Below are 14,120 nucleotides of genomic sequence, written 5' to 3'. Positions count from 1 at the left end.
CGGGGCTCTACTGTACTAACATATTTCTGAAATTGAGCTCTGTACCGCCAATATTTATTATATTACGGGTATATGTGCCAAATATCTCGACAAAATAGAGAGATTTTGCACCTCTTATTTTGTAATTCCGTTATGGTTATCGTTATACTACGTCTGCGCAGTAGCGAATATATGATCCGTTATCGTTATTAAACATAATTGTGGAGTCACTGAAGGTGGATATGAGCTATTACCTCCGATTTCGTTGAACCTTCATCGATTTGTATGAAAATTGGTGAGTGGTTAGAGTATATCTCAAGGAACAAAGGTGACATGGTGTTAAGTTGCGCTTTTACCCTGGGGGTGGATGCCACCCCTACTCGTGGGTGAAAATTATTTTATTAAAAATAACCCCATAATTCGATAGGGGGACAAATTTCAAGCAAAATTTGTTACATAAAGTTATTAAAATAAATCAAAACTTTTTGAGTTATTACAGATCAAAAATTTTAATTTTTCTTGAGAAAAATGCATGTTTTTAACCAATTTTTCATCAATAACTCAAAAAGCGTAAGTTTTTACAAAAAAGGTATTATTATTAAAATTGAAGCTAATAAAAAATGAAATAAAGTCCTAACTAGAAAAACCTTTTAATGTTAACTTAAAGCGAGTTATTGGTAATTGAATGTATATTTTTTTCGGCGAGTAAGAAACTCTAAGTATTCAAGCTGAAATAACGGGAAATTGAGGCATTTTATAACATAAACTTATTAAATATTTGTCAAAGTACTTAAAAATATCTATTAAATGAGCCCCCGAACATGTTGATAGCGTTTAAATTTATGCTCCAAAATTTTTTCAAATTTCATCTTTTAAAAATTTTTCCAAGAAATGGTATGTTTTTTTTTAATAAATCCGTTCTTGTTTAAGATATCAGGTCTATCTAAAAATTGTTTGAAAGTTAATTTCAAGTGCTATTTAATCACGTTGAACATAATCTTTAAAGACCTTACTTTTTAAAAAATAAAAAGTTAAATGACCCCGGTTACATGGTTCTCACAGCATAATTTAAGATTTAAACTTTTCTATCTCGGTTATTTTTTACCCTATAGAAATAGTAAAACAGGTAAAATATTTGGCACAGAAAAAACTAAAATTTGATTGTATGTAATTTTTTACGTATATTGAGTATTTTTGGAGTTGTTATCAAAAGAATATCAGAATTGCAATAGTTTTAAAAATTATGATTTTTTAAAATTATATCTTTTTTCAAAAATATGCATTCTAAACCGGTCAAATTATTAAAAACATTACTTATACTAATGTAAAGAAGCTCTTGTAAGGATTACTATAAATTTTAATTTTTGTGGAAATGGCGTATGTTTTATTTTTCACTTTTTCCTAAAAAATTCGAAACGGTTCTTTTATTTTCATTATAACTTGCTTAATTTTAACGCTATTACCTTGTTCTGAAGCTCATTTGATAGGTATTCCAGAGCACTTTGACAAATGTTTAGCAGGAATATTTTATACATCGCATCGTTTTCCCGTTGTTTACGCTTGAATGCTTAGATTTGAGTACTCGTCGAAAAAAAAATACACATTCAATTGCCAATAACTCACTTTGTACTAACATTAGTTTTGTTCTTTATGTATATGTCTGGATCCCGCGTATGAAAAAAAAGTTGATTAATAGCAAGCTGAAAATTTGTTATTAGCTTAAGGGTGTCTAGTCGGACAAACATTGATATATGGGAACACTGGAACAGGGGAAGTTTTAACTGTGGAACAGGTTAAAAATTTGGAACGGTCAGACCACGAAAACGGCACATGTATTTTGTCCGACAGAACAGACTTAAACTCTCCGAACAGAGAATAAACTCTCATGCAAAAATTAGACTGCTATTTATCACCAAATTGGCGTTTTAATGAGTGGAACATGTAGAATATGTCAAATGACAGGAATTATGACAAGTGATAAATAGCAGTCTGATTTTTGCATGAGAGTTTAATCTCTGTTCGGAGAGCTTATGTCTGTTCTGTCGGACAAAATAAATGTGCCATTTTCGTGTTCTGACCGTTCCAAATTTTTAACCTGTTCCACAATTAAAACTGCCCCTGTTACAGTGTTCCCATATATCAAGTTTATCCGACTAGACACCCTTAAGCTATTAACAAATTTTCAGCTTGCTATTAATCAACTTTTTTTTCATACGCGGGATCCAGACCTAGTAAGGAATGTATTAAATTATTTAGTATCTTCAATTTCAGTAATAATAACTTTTTTGTAAAAGCTTATAGTTTTTGATTTATACGTGAAAAACCGATTTAAAAAATGCATTTTTTTAAGAAAAAATAAAATCTTTGATCTTTAATAACACAAAAAGTGTTGATTTATTTTAATAACTTTTTATAACAAATTTTGCTTATAATTTGTCCCTCTATGGACTTATGATATTATTTTTAATAAAATAATTTTCACCCCCGAGAAGAGGTGGCATCCACCCCTAGGATAAAAGCGCAACTTGGCATCATGTCACCTTTGTTCCTTGAGGTATCCTCTAATTACTTACCAATTTTCATGAAAATCGATGGAAGTTCAACGAAATCGGAGGTGATAACCTTCAGTGACTGCACTATAAGGGATTCCGTAATTTACGGAGGTTTAAAGTAGTGCTTATCGTTATCGTTATAGTAATGGTTAAATTGCTTTTTTGCCAGAATGTAAAAAAATCAGTAAAATTACATTTACATAGATTCTAATTTTGATTACCTACAAACTAAAATATCAAAAACTGTTCAAGTATATGCTTAAAATTACAATAACATTGTGAAGTGAGGTTATGTTTAAATAACGATAACGATGACACGAAAAACCTACTTGACAAGCTGCAAAAACTCTGCTTTTTAACGTTGCCGTAATCGTTATGCTTAATAAAGTTAACCATAGCGGAGCCAAAGTCAGCCGTTATTTTAAGAGGTGCAAAATCTCTCTATTATTGAAAATTAGAGCCGCAATCTTGGAACGCGTTTTTTGCTACCTGTTGATCGCTACTGTTTGTTCTTAATAGATAAATATACAAGATATATTTACTTAGTATTATTTAATAATTAGTTATTAATATTAATTAAAAGTAAATATCCTTTGTGTATTTATTTATTAACGGCATTATTTATATTAAGTGAGGTTAGAAACTGTCGGCGACAATTTGTCCACTGTACCCGCTAACGCAACTAATGTTTACATTAATAATTTGACTTATAATTTGACAGTTGACGGTTACACTGTACCTGCTTGTTAATTTTGTTTCTTTAATAAATTTTGTTAGTTAGTTACATAAATAAATGATTTAAAAATAAAAAAAATGACTTGTTAATTGAGGGAGGTGGAAAAACCATATGTATAACATGGGAGTAAATTGCCTTTTCCTCCCTTGATTGATTACTGCCCACCGCTACGAGTCTGGAAGTAAACTTCATTCTCGGGAGGAAAAGTAGCACTTTGCTCCTTTGTTATAAAAGTAGCTATTAACTTATATTTTTATCAAAAAATAATGCTATGAGGCAACAAAAAGATTAGTATAGGAAAAATAAAGGAACATTTTTCAGAGTATGCAACAAACAACTGTAAACGAAGAATATAAAATATGTCAAAAAATATTTAAATTCATTGTAATCCGAGTAAACTGTTCGCATCAATTTAATGCCGAAATTGCTCAAATCTCCAGAAGATGACGTGACCATAGACAACAGGTGGTCCAGGTGTCGGTCTGATGGCATATTCGTTTTCGGCAACTCCAAAAACCCCCCCGAGTAAACTGGTTGAATCAATTTAATGCAGAAAACCCTCGAAACTTCAGAACATTATGTGTCTAAGCAGTGACACTGGGCACCAGGTGCTCCGGGGGGTCGGTTCTGATGGCGTAGTCGTCTTAAGCGACTCCTAAAATCGCCCATTAATAAAATCTAGCCCTTAATATGTTTATTTTGACATGTTTATGGACTACCGGGTGCATTTTATGCACTTTAATGCATTTCTACCAATTTTTATATTATAGCCTTTTTCCTGACGTCATCCTGAACACAATGCAAAAAGTAGCAAGGGTCTAGTTGATTTATTTAAAAATCGATTTATTACGGTGTTTTTATATTATGCTGTTTTTATGCTATTTTTATTTTATTTTAAATGCTCTGGTCTAAGCAATGTGCAATTTCGTAACATTAACTAGGTCTAAGAAGAGCTGCCTATTATCAGGATTAATTACTAAGCAGTTCATTCTTAACCCGGGAGTAGTCGCGCTCACTTCTGTAACGTCGATAGTCGCGTGTGAGATTCTATCTCAAAATACGAATTTAAAACAAATTTTTATTTTGTACTATTTTTATCTACTTTTTATATTGAAAATATATATTTGTAACAATTTTATTAAAAAAACCTGTGTTAACGGCCACCTGCCAACATCGGCCACCTGTCGTAACGGTCAGTTTAAAAATTTCCCAAACCACGTCCACCTTTCTATATCGGCCAATAATTCTTTCATTTTTAGTGGCCGTTACTGACAAATTTTACTGTACAGTAAAACCTGTGATAACGGCCACCTTCCAACATCGGCCACCTGTCCTAACGGCCAGTTTAAAAATTTCCCAAACGAGTTATATGTAGACCACAAAAGCTGGCAATAGCGGCCACCTTTCTATATCGGCCAGTAGTTCTTTCATTTTTAGTGGCCGTTACTGACAGGTTTTACTGTATTACGAAAAAGGGTGAAATGTGAGATTCTATCTAACGGCGCGACTACTCGCGGGTTAAAGCTAATTGGCTCTCCTCAAAGCCATAAATTCCACAGAAAGAAGAAGAAGAAAAAAAAAATTCCTACGCATTACTACACCCTTACTCGAGGCACTTACGAAATTTTTTCAAAATTGCAAAATTTTTCATCAAGTTATCGCGAAAAAGGATAAAAATTGAGATTCTATCTCACCGCGCGACTACTCGCGGGTTAAGGTCAATAAATCTTGCACATATTGATATCAACAATATACAATTTATTATAAAGAATGACAACATAATTTATATTAAAAGTTTTCTCTAGAAATGATAATAGGTAGAGGTACATACTATGGAATGTGTTTGGAAATTAGAGAACAGTTTAATATGTGGCATGTTTTTACTGAATATTTTATACATGGAAATGAGCCACAATGAATCGTAATATAAATTGCATTTGTTGGTTCTTCTTCTTCTTCTTCCTCCTTATAAGCAATTCGGCTTATTCATTGGCAGATTTATACTCCTATGGAAGGTTGTCACTCCATCTATTGCGCGGTTGGCCGATATTTCTTCCACCGATTGGTGATTTATCTCTTGCTATTTCGACCACAGGTGCCTCCCCCTTTCTTCCTATGTGGTTATTCTATTCTTTGAAGACATTGTCTTCTAATGGCTTCACTTCTCTTTTGATCTCTCAACATGGTCCTTGTAATTCTTCTCAGTACTGTACTTTCATTTCTGCCGTTCTCAGCAGTCTTTGTGTTGTGGCTGTATCGGGTCTTGTTATGTCATTATTAATCTTAAACTGGCCTTATAAATAAATTCTTGATTTCATCTCAGGGCTAATATGTTTGTTTAGCCATATATAATTACAGTCGAACCCGCTTATTAGAATACCGAATATAAGAATATCTCGGTTTAAGGAATAAAAATTTGAGGTCCCGAAACGTTTTGACTAGCTACCAATGAGAATATCCCCGTTATTAGAATATCCCCGTTATAGGAATAGTTTTGTTTGTCAAGAAGGCTATTCCAATAAACAGGTTCGACTGTATTAAGACATCCTGCAACTCTATTTGTTCATTTAACTTGATTTCTTACTTCTTTGTTCAGATCTCCGTAGCTTGACAATGTAATTCCAAGGTATTTCATTTCCATTAAGAGGATGGGTACATATTTTCGGCTGCAATGCTATTCAAATGGGGATTCATTTTTTTTCGAATCCTGAGAAAACTAATAAGTATTTTTGAAAAATTTAAACGCAGAATGAAAGATTACATTATTGGCGAGAGCCGAATGTTCCTGAGAACTTCTATAATGTTTATTTTAATAAGTTACAGGGGCGAAAAACTAAGACAAAATTTAGTTTGATATTAAATTTAAACTATCTCGTTCAAAATAAACTTTTTATTTATTCTAAGGGACTTTCAGCCCTCGGTAATAAAATATAGTCTTTGATTCTGCGTTTAAATTTTTCACATATATTTATTGGTTTTTTCAGGATTAGAAAAAAATTAACACAATGTCCGTGGTAATATTTCCAAATCTATCTTTGTCATACAACGCACTCAGTCAAATAGAATATTGTCATCATACTGTCAGTCAGACAGTGACAATTAGTGACAATTTTAAATATTTGACATGGCATCGGGAATATTTTAAGTTGTTGATTAAATAATAGGCCGTTCCAAGATGCTGTCAAAATTAAATCAATATGGCTACTGGAAGGCAAACATTGAATATTATTCTATCAGGTTCTTATGGTTTTAGATCATTTTAGTTGTTGTACAAAGATTAATTTAACATTTTCTCTGGAAGTATTAATTTAGAAAGATAATATGCCTCATTGGTGTTGTGTTTTGAAGTGTGAAATGCAAAGTAATCGTGATAAAGTTAGCTTTTACCACTTGCCATCAGTGCTACATTCTAAGCACAAAACTGAACCAATTTAACTAAATAAGTTATAGTTATCATCTGAGAGACAACAACAATGGTAAAATGCAATAAAATATAAAGATTTTACTAGCAAAATGGAAATTCCCCTGTAATCATCTTATATCTGGTAAGTTACAACATTTGAACATTAACGATTTTTGAAGATGTTAACAGTCTAATCTTGTAGGAAAACCAGCCGACTTAACTGATAATAACAATCCAGATTGGGTTCCTTCAATAAATATGGGGTATATAAACACAATGAAATGAGTTCCCCAAAATCTAAAATGGGAATTAAGGTACCAAAGGAGAATTAAAAGAAAAGGGTACCTACAAGAAAAAATTGCTTTTTTATTCCTCTTGAAATGATTTATAAGACACTGGACTGTCTTATATTCTACAAATACTAGGTAGGTCTATGATTTTACACATTTTTCATTAATGATACATTACTGTTACTTTAGTAGATTTAGAAACAGTGGATAGTTAGTGGTAGATAGTAGTTATTTGGTATAAAAGCTAGTTTAGTAGAAGACAAGATTTTGCCAAATAGTCAAACATATATTACAATGGAAAAATTAACAAATACATTTTATGTCATTAACATTAACACAGGATTTTAAATATCAGCTTAAGAAATTAGCTTTATCTTGTGAAAGTATAGAAAATGATGATGCCAAAACTAAAAATTATACTGGTTTAGCAAATTACAATGTTTTTAAAATAGCTTTAAAGTATATTACACCATTTATCAAATACCATCAAAATACTGTTTTGTCACCAAGTGATCAAGTATTGCTTACTTTAGCTAAACTAAGCTTAAACTTAGATTATAAAGATTTGGGATATAGGTTTAGTATTTCACCCTACCCGGTATCAACTTATTTCAAAAATACTTTGTATATAATGTGTCTTAGGTTAAAAAAATTTGTGTTCTGGCCTGATAGAGATATTTTAAAGAAAACTATGCAAAATTCACTTAAAGAATCTTTTCATGGAAATACTACAGGTATAATTGACTTTGGACGAATGTTTGTATGAAACGAATTATTTATTGTTCTGAAGCTAGTTATTTGAGGCATTTTTGTAATTAACTATTCTAATTGGGAAATAAGCCACAATTTAACTTAAAAAATAATTTTATTAATCTTTCGACTTCCAAATCAGACGTCATTGTCAAAATACAAAATATTATTATTTATGCATATTATTACCTGTAAATATTTCTTCTGATTGTTAATTGTAAAGGATTGAAAAATTACCATTTATTTTATTTTTTTTAGAATCAGCTGAGAGAAGTGGTCTACAAAAACCCAGGAAGGAAACGGAATATGTGGCTACGAAAGGCAAAAGAAAGGTTTACAAAGCAAATGTGACACATTTTTTTGAAATATTTAGGAATATCAGTAAATTGCATTAAAAAAATGTATGAAAAGATTTTGTTCAATAAAAATGTTTATATTTATCAAGGATGTATTAATTGGTATGGCCACATATCGTCAGTGATGTAATAATACATCCTATCTGTTTTTTCATGAGTTTCGTAAGAGAGACTAAAAACTTGTCTTAGGGTCACCTCCTGTTTTCATATGATATTTTTTGACTTGTTTTGTAGTAAATTAAACTATCTATGAACTACAAAACAAGACAAAACTTACATATGAACACAGGAGGTGACCTTAAAACATGTTTTTCCATCTCTCCTACAAAACTCATGAAAAAACAGATAGGAGGTATTGTCACATCAGCAAGGATGTACAGTGATGAGTGCCCTAATAACCGGCAAAATAGCACAAAAGACGGGCAACATATTTAGTTGTGAGATAAAAAGAAATGAAACTAGTCGAGCTGGGAAATTTAGCGAAATTAACCTTTAAATTTTATTTTATATTGATTGTTTCCCACCTTTACACATATCAGAGGAGTATGTCAACTAAAACTGTCACTGTGACAGTGGTAGTTTCCAAACTCGTCTGATACGTCTGAAGGTGGTACACAATCAATACAATCTAAATGTATAAGTTAATATCGCTAAATTTCCCAGCTCGACTAGTTTCATTTCTTTTTATCTCACTACTTAATACGTTTTCCATCTTTTGTGCTATTTTGCAGGTTATTAGAGCGCTCATCACTGTATTTCTGGTATATCCAGGGAATGTCTACAAAATATATTTTGAATGTCCAAAGAACATTCGTGGACATTCATGGAATGTTCCAATAAGACATTCAAGTAATGTTTAAAATGCTGACACAGGATTTTCCTGGGATGTTCAGGAAACATGTTTTCGGGGATATTCCAGGAATTTTTCAATGTCTGTGTACCTTCATATGGAATATTTTGGTGTTATTAGCACCGCACTCCACTTGCGATTTGTAATCAGGAAGATTGAACACATTGTTTCAAATACAAGTCAATCCATTTGTAACTAAATAATCATGGATTGACTTATATTTGAAAGAATGTGTTCAATCTTCACGACTACAAATCGCAAGTGGAGTCCGGAGCTTAGAGCTACTTCCTCTTCGGTATTATGTATTATACTACAGAAATTAGGAACTTTCCTTCTAAATATATGTATGCATCTTGGCCATCAAACATTTTTTTAAGGGGTTACATAGGTCTTAGGGGTAAAAAAAGTGACTTTTTAAAAAAATTATATCTCGAAAACTAAAATTTATTTTTATTTATAATTGGAACATGTAAAAGTATAGTACTTAAGGTAGTCTCAAAAAAAGTTTCAGCCAAAAATATTCATTTTTGTAGAGTTTAAGTTTTTTTGCGGTGGACAGCATAACTAAGTCCAGTCTCATTTGAAATCAAAAAGTTTCTTGTAGTTTATACCTCTGGCTAGTAAATGAACGAAGGAATTAAAAAAAATGAAATTTGAAGATTTTACATAAGTTTAAACACATTTTTGACCCCAATTTTTCTCATTTTTAAAGTAGTTTTTTTTTGATAAAACAAAAATGACCTCATCTAATAAAAAAATCTTTGTTCATTCACTAACCAGAGGTATAAACTACAAGAAATTTCAGATGAGACTGGACTTGTTATGCTGCTCACCACAAAAAAGGGCTGTTGTCGAAAAATTGCAGTCAACTCTACAGAAATGAATATATTTGGCTGAAATTTTTTTGAGTGTACTATACTTTTACATGTTCCAATTATAAATAAAAATAATTTTTAGTTTCCAAGATATAATTTTTTTAAAAAGTCACTTTTTTTACCCGCAAGACCTATGTAACCCCTTAATAACTGCCTTTCCATGCTGTAGCAAACTTAACAAATTGTTGATTTCAAATTGTAACAGTTAAGTTTTGCAAAGTATGCTGCCCTCTTGTATCTTCTGTGTTATCTTCATCATACAATTACTTCATCTAAAAACTTTCTGCGATATATTCATTTTGTTGCTAAAATTATTTCCTGATCCATGGGTTGAATAAGCGATGTATTTTTTGGCAAAAACATACAACTAAAGTTGCCATGTTTTGATCATAGAATATTTTCAGAGGGATGAGCAGGAGCGTTGTCTAAAATCAAAAAACATTTCACCTCTTCCGGCAGATTCTCAGTTTCTTCTCTTGAAATTTTTTCACTGCAGGTACAGTCGCAGAAATGAAAGAGTACCCATGAACGATCACATATTATTAACATAATTAATCTATCTCTATCGTTTGTTATTTATAGAAAAAGAACAGCAAATACAAAATATGTGATTGTACCTGTTTGACGTGACCGTTCATGGGTATTCTTTCATTTTTCCGACTGTACAAATTCTTTAAAAGGTCAATTTTTTAAGATATCTGGGGTGAACCACTATGATGAAATTATTTATTTTTATAGCTCCACAATTATATACAAATCCTACCTCAAAATATTTGTAAGAATTTAAACTCTTGAATGCCTTCATTTGTTGACCTGTGTAAAAACTATTACTAAGCTCCAAATACAAAAAAAACTATGTCCATGTAAGTAACTATATTTGTCCATGTTGTCACCCTTGAAAAACTTTTTCTACTGTAGGTTAACTCATACCCCTTGAGGGAAAATGGATCTATATACCAAAAGCTTTTGAAAATATTTACTTATGTTTATTTATTCACTGCTTACAACTAAATACAGTCGTTAAAGTACTTCTACAGCTAGAAGCTACAGAAGTCAACAGCAAAATGTTCGGAAAATACAACTATAAAAAACTATTATACAACGATTAAACTATTATATAAAAACAATTATATAAACCACTATTTTATAACAACAATAACTATTTTATAAAAAAACTATTAAACGTAAAAAACTTAAGAAACTCAATGCGGTACAAATATAAATAATTTCAATGTTTGCCTTCCAGCTTTCAATTAGTGTCATAAACGTCAAAGTCTTGAAATGGCCTATATTGATATATAGTGTATTTGATAAATAATTGATTTAAGACGTGAATTTAATAAAAAGTTATTTATTGTGTATTATTTGTGGAAGATTCAAACAGGGAATACATCAGGATAATATATTCTGTGATCCAAGTATTTTGTTGTTAAAGATATTCAAAATTGTAAGCGTTCCATAATAACAATATATTATTAAAAAATCACTTAAACACTTTTCCTCTTTTCTCGATTGAGTATTAGTTTTTGTTGTACATATAAATTATTACAATCACTGAATACATAGTTAGTGAAAAATTTATCACATTTATTAACTGAATTAATAATTTGCAATTATAAAAATAACAGTTATCCAAGAACATTCAAAAGCTATCTCTTTAAATTAATGATGACATTTTCAAGTAGATTGACATTCTAGTAATGTTTACATATCCATACCAGTGTGAATTTTACTACACATAATTTGCCGTGTAAAGACAGAAATAGTAGGGATACCCGTAAAATATTTGCGAATTATGTACCCATGGCCTTAACTACTTTTTCAAGTCTGATACCATTAATTTCTATTTTACATCTGATTGGTTATTTACTGATTACTATTGTTTTACTTTTCTGAGATGAAATTGCCTCAATAAATTCTTTTGCTCTATGTTAAATTTGTGGACTAATTTTTGCACACATTTTTCATTTTGGGCTATCAATATTACATCGTCAGCGTAAGAGTATTTTTACTTTTTGTTGCCCATTTTGTATCCCCTTCCTTTGTTAACGCTTTTAATGATTTCATCCATGATCCAATTAAAGAGCATAGGACTTAATGAGTCCCCATGTCTTATTTCGCTGGCCATGTCTATATGTTCTGTAGGTTGTCCATCTATTTTGACTTCCATTTTTTGTTTTGGTATATGTCTTCGATAGTTTTTATGATATCTAGAGGGACTTCTCTATTATGCAGAAGATGGATTATATCTTTGAGTCTTACCCCGTCAAATGCTTTCTTCAAGTCAATCAGACATAGAAATGCTGCTCTATATTATACTCTATTGATTTCTCAGTAATTTGCTTCATGGAGAATATCGCATCTGTGCACGATCTTCCAGTACGAGAATCCTGTTGTTCATCTGCTAAACTTATCCTCTGAATTATTAGTTCTGGTAGAATTTTAGTTATAAGTTGTAGGGTACTATTTAACAAGTTGATACCTCTGTAGTTTTCCGGCTGCATCTTATCTCCATTTTTGAATAGTAGACTTTGTTCGCTCGTTCTCCATTCTTCCTGTATTGTATTTTGTTGTATGAGTTTGTTAATTAATATTGTTAACTGTTCTGTCAGTACATACTGCTCCACAATATTTCAGTTATTTGTTTGGTATTCCATCCTTACCTGCATCTTTTCTGTTCTTCAACTTTTCAAATGTTTTCATTTTTACATATTTCCTTTTGAAGACCATAAACATTATGTTCCATTTGTTTCAAAACATGCTCCCAGTGATCATCTTTTATTCTTCTTACCAGTGTGTTTTATTTGTTTTTCTCTTATAATTATCTTATTCCTCTTGTGTCTTAGTTGACATGTATTTTAGTTCAGCTTTTTTCTTTCGTTAACACTTTTACTTTACTTCTATATGAAACCATGGAGTTCTTCGCCTTGGGAGCGATTTATTTGTTTTAATGTTCCTTACTAAGATTTTTATTTCTTATTACGATATTTACAATTTTACTAATCATAAAACGCTTTTCTGTATAGTTTAGTGTTGTTAACAAACTTGACGTTTTCTAATAATAATTCAAGTAAGTAACTTATGCTGGAAAGTAACATTCCTCTGTCAGAAATTTCTTTCTTCTTTACAGTTTCATAACATTCTGAAAAAAATAGTGTATTGCGGAACAACTGCGTGGTACTAATTTCTCAGGAGTTTAAAAATTGCCGAACGAGCGTAAGCGAGATCACATGGGCGAGTCAATACTTTGGAATCTAAGGTCTGTGTGTCTTAATGTTTCGTTTAGTTGATTCTACTCAGTTATTGGCAATCATAAAGATATTTTCTAATCAACATCTAGTTTGAATAGCTGTGCGGTAAACATGCGCTAAGCAAGGGAGGTGATAGTGTAATAGGTAATAGTGTATGAGGTGCTGTCATGACTTTATATATTATGTGCATACCTTGTTTATAGCCCATTAGGTATACCATAAACGTGTAATTTAAGTACGTAACAAGATTTTACAGAATACTAATGAATTATATATTGAATGAAATGAGAAGACAAGCCTATCACGTACATAAATGATTAGTTTGATTGGTGTTTAATGAACTACATGAAATTTACTACGATATTAAGGTTTCATTAGAAACAATATTTATCTATCTATCAATCGGTTTTAAAACGTCTTGCGACGTTGTCCGATGCCTAATTTCCATGACACTGTATCATCCCATTGGCCCTCTCTAAGATCTCTTGCGCTCATCGCCTTCGTTACTCCCTCTCTCCAAGATTTCTTGGGTCTTCCTCTCTTTCTGCGGTTTGGTGGTACCCATTGCATAATTATTTTAGGGAGTCTTGAGTTATCCATCCTCTGGACGTGTCCGTACCATATCAGCTGTTTTCTTTCTATGTCTGTTGTTAGAGAGCCGTCAACCCCCATTCGCTGTCTTATCTCATCATTACGTATTCTCTCTCTGCGTGACACTCCTACTGATCTTCTAAAAGCGTCCATTTCTACTGCCTCCAGTTTTCTTCTGTTGTTTTCGGTTATCCGCCAAGTTTCTGCTCCGTACAATAGACTGCTTTTAATAACAGATTCGTAGGTATTGTGTTTTCTTCTTTTTCCTATTTCATGATTCCACAGTACGCTGTTTAGACAACCTATTGTTTTTCTGGATTGTGTTATTCTTCTCTTTATTTCTTCATCATCTTTCCCCGTTGTGTCAAAAACGATTCCTAGATATGTGTAATGGTCGCAGGGCATGATGATTTCATTATTTTCTAATGTGATGTTCGATAGTTCGGTACCTATTGGCAGGTATTTTGTTTTTTCTGTATTAATTTCT

The 14,120-nt window shown here is 31.6% G+C and overlaps 1 long non-coding RNA gene across 1 annotated transcript; it reads left to right on the top strand.

Moving 5' to 3' along the window:
• Positions 1–6,381: 6,381 nt before the first annotated feature.
• Positions 6,382–8,150, top strand: LOC126879670 (uncharacterized). Its single transcript, XR_007696185.1, has 2 exons — positions 6,382–7,095; positions 7,969–8,150. It is a non-coding gene; the product is annotated as an uncharacterized LOC126879670 (long non-coding RNA).
• Positions 8,151–14,120: the final 5,970 nt, after the last annotated feature.

This window comes from Diabrotica virgifera, chromosome 2 (genome assembly GCF_917563875.1).
Source record: "Diabrotica virgifera virgifera chromosome 2, PGI_DIABVI_V3a".
In the NCBI taxonomy this organism is placed as follows: domain Eukaryota; kingdom Metazoa; phylum Arthropoda; class Insecta; order Coleoptera; family Chrysomelidae; genus Diabrotica; species Diabrotica virgifera.
The sequence above is the reverse complement of the archived record's forward strand: the minus strand, read 5'-3'. Positions and strand labels throughout refer to the sequence as shown.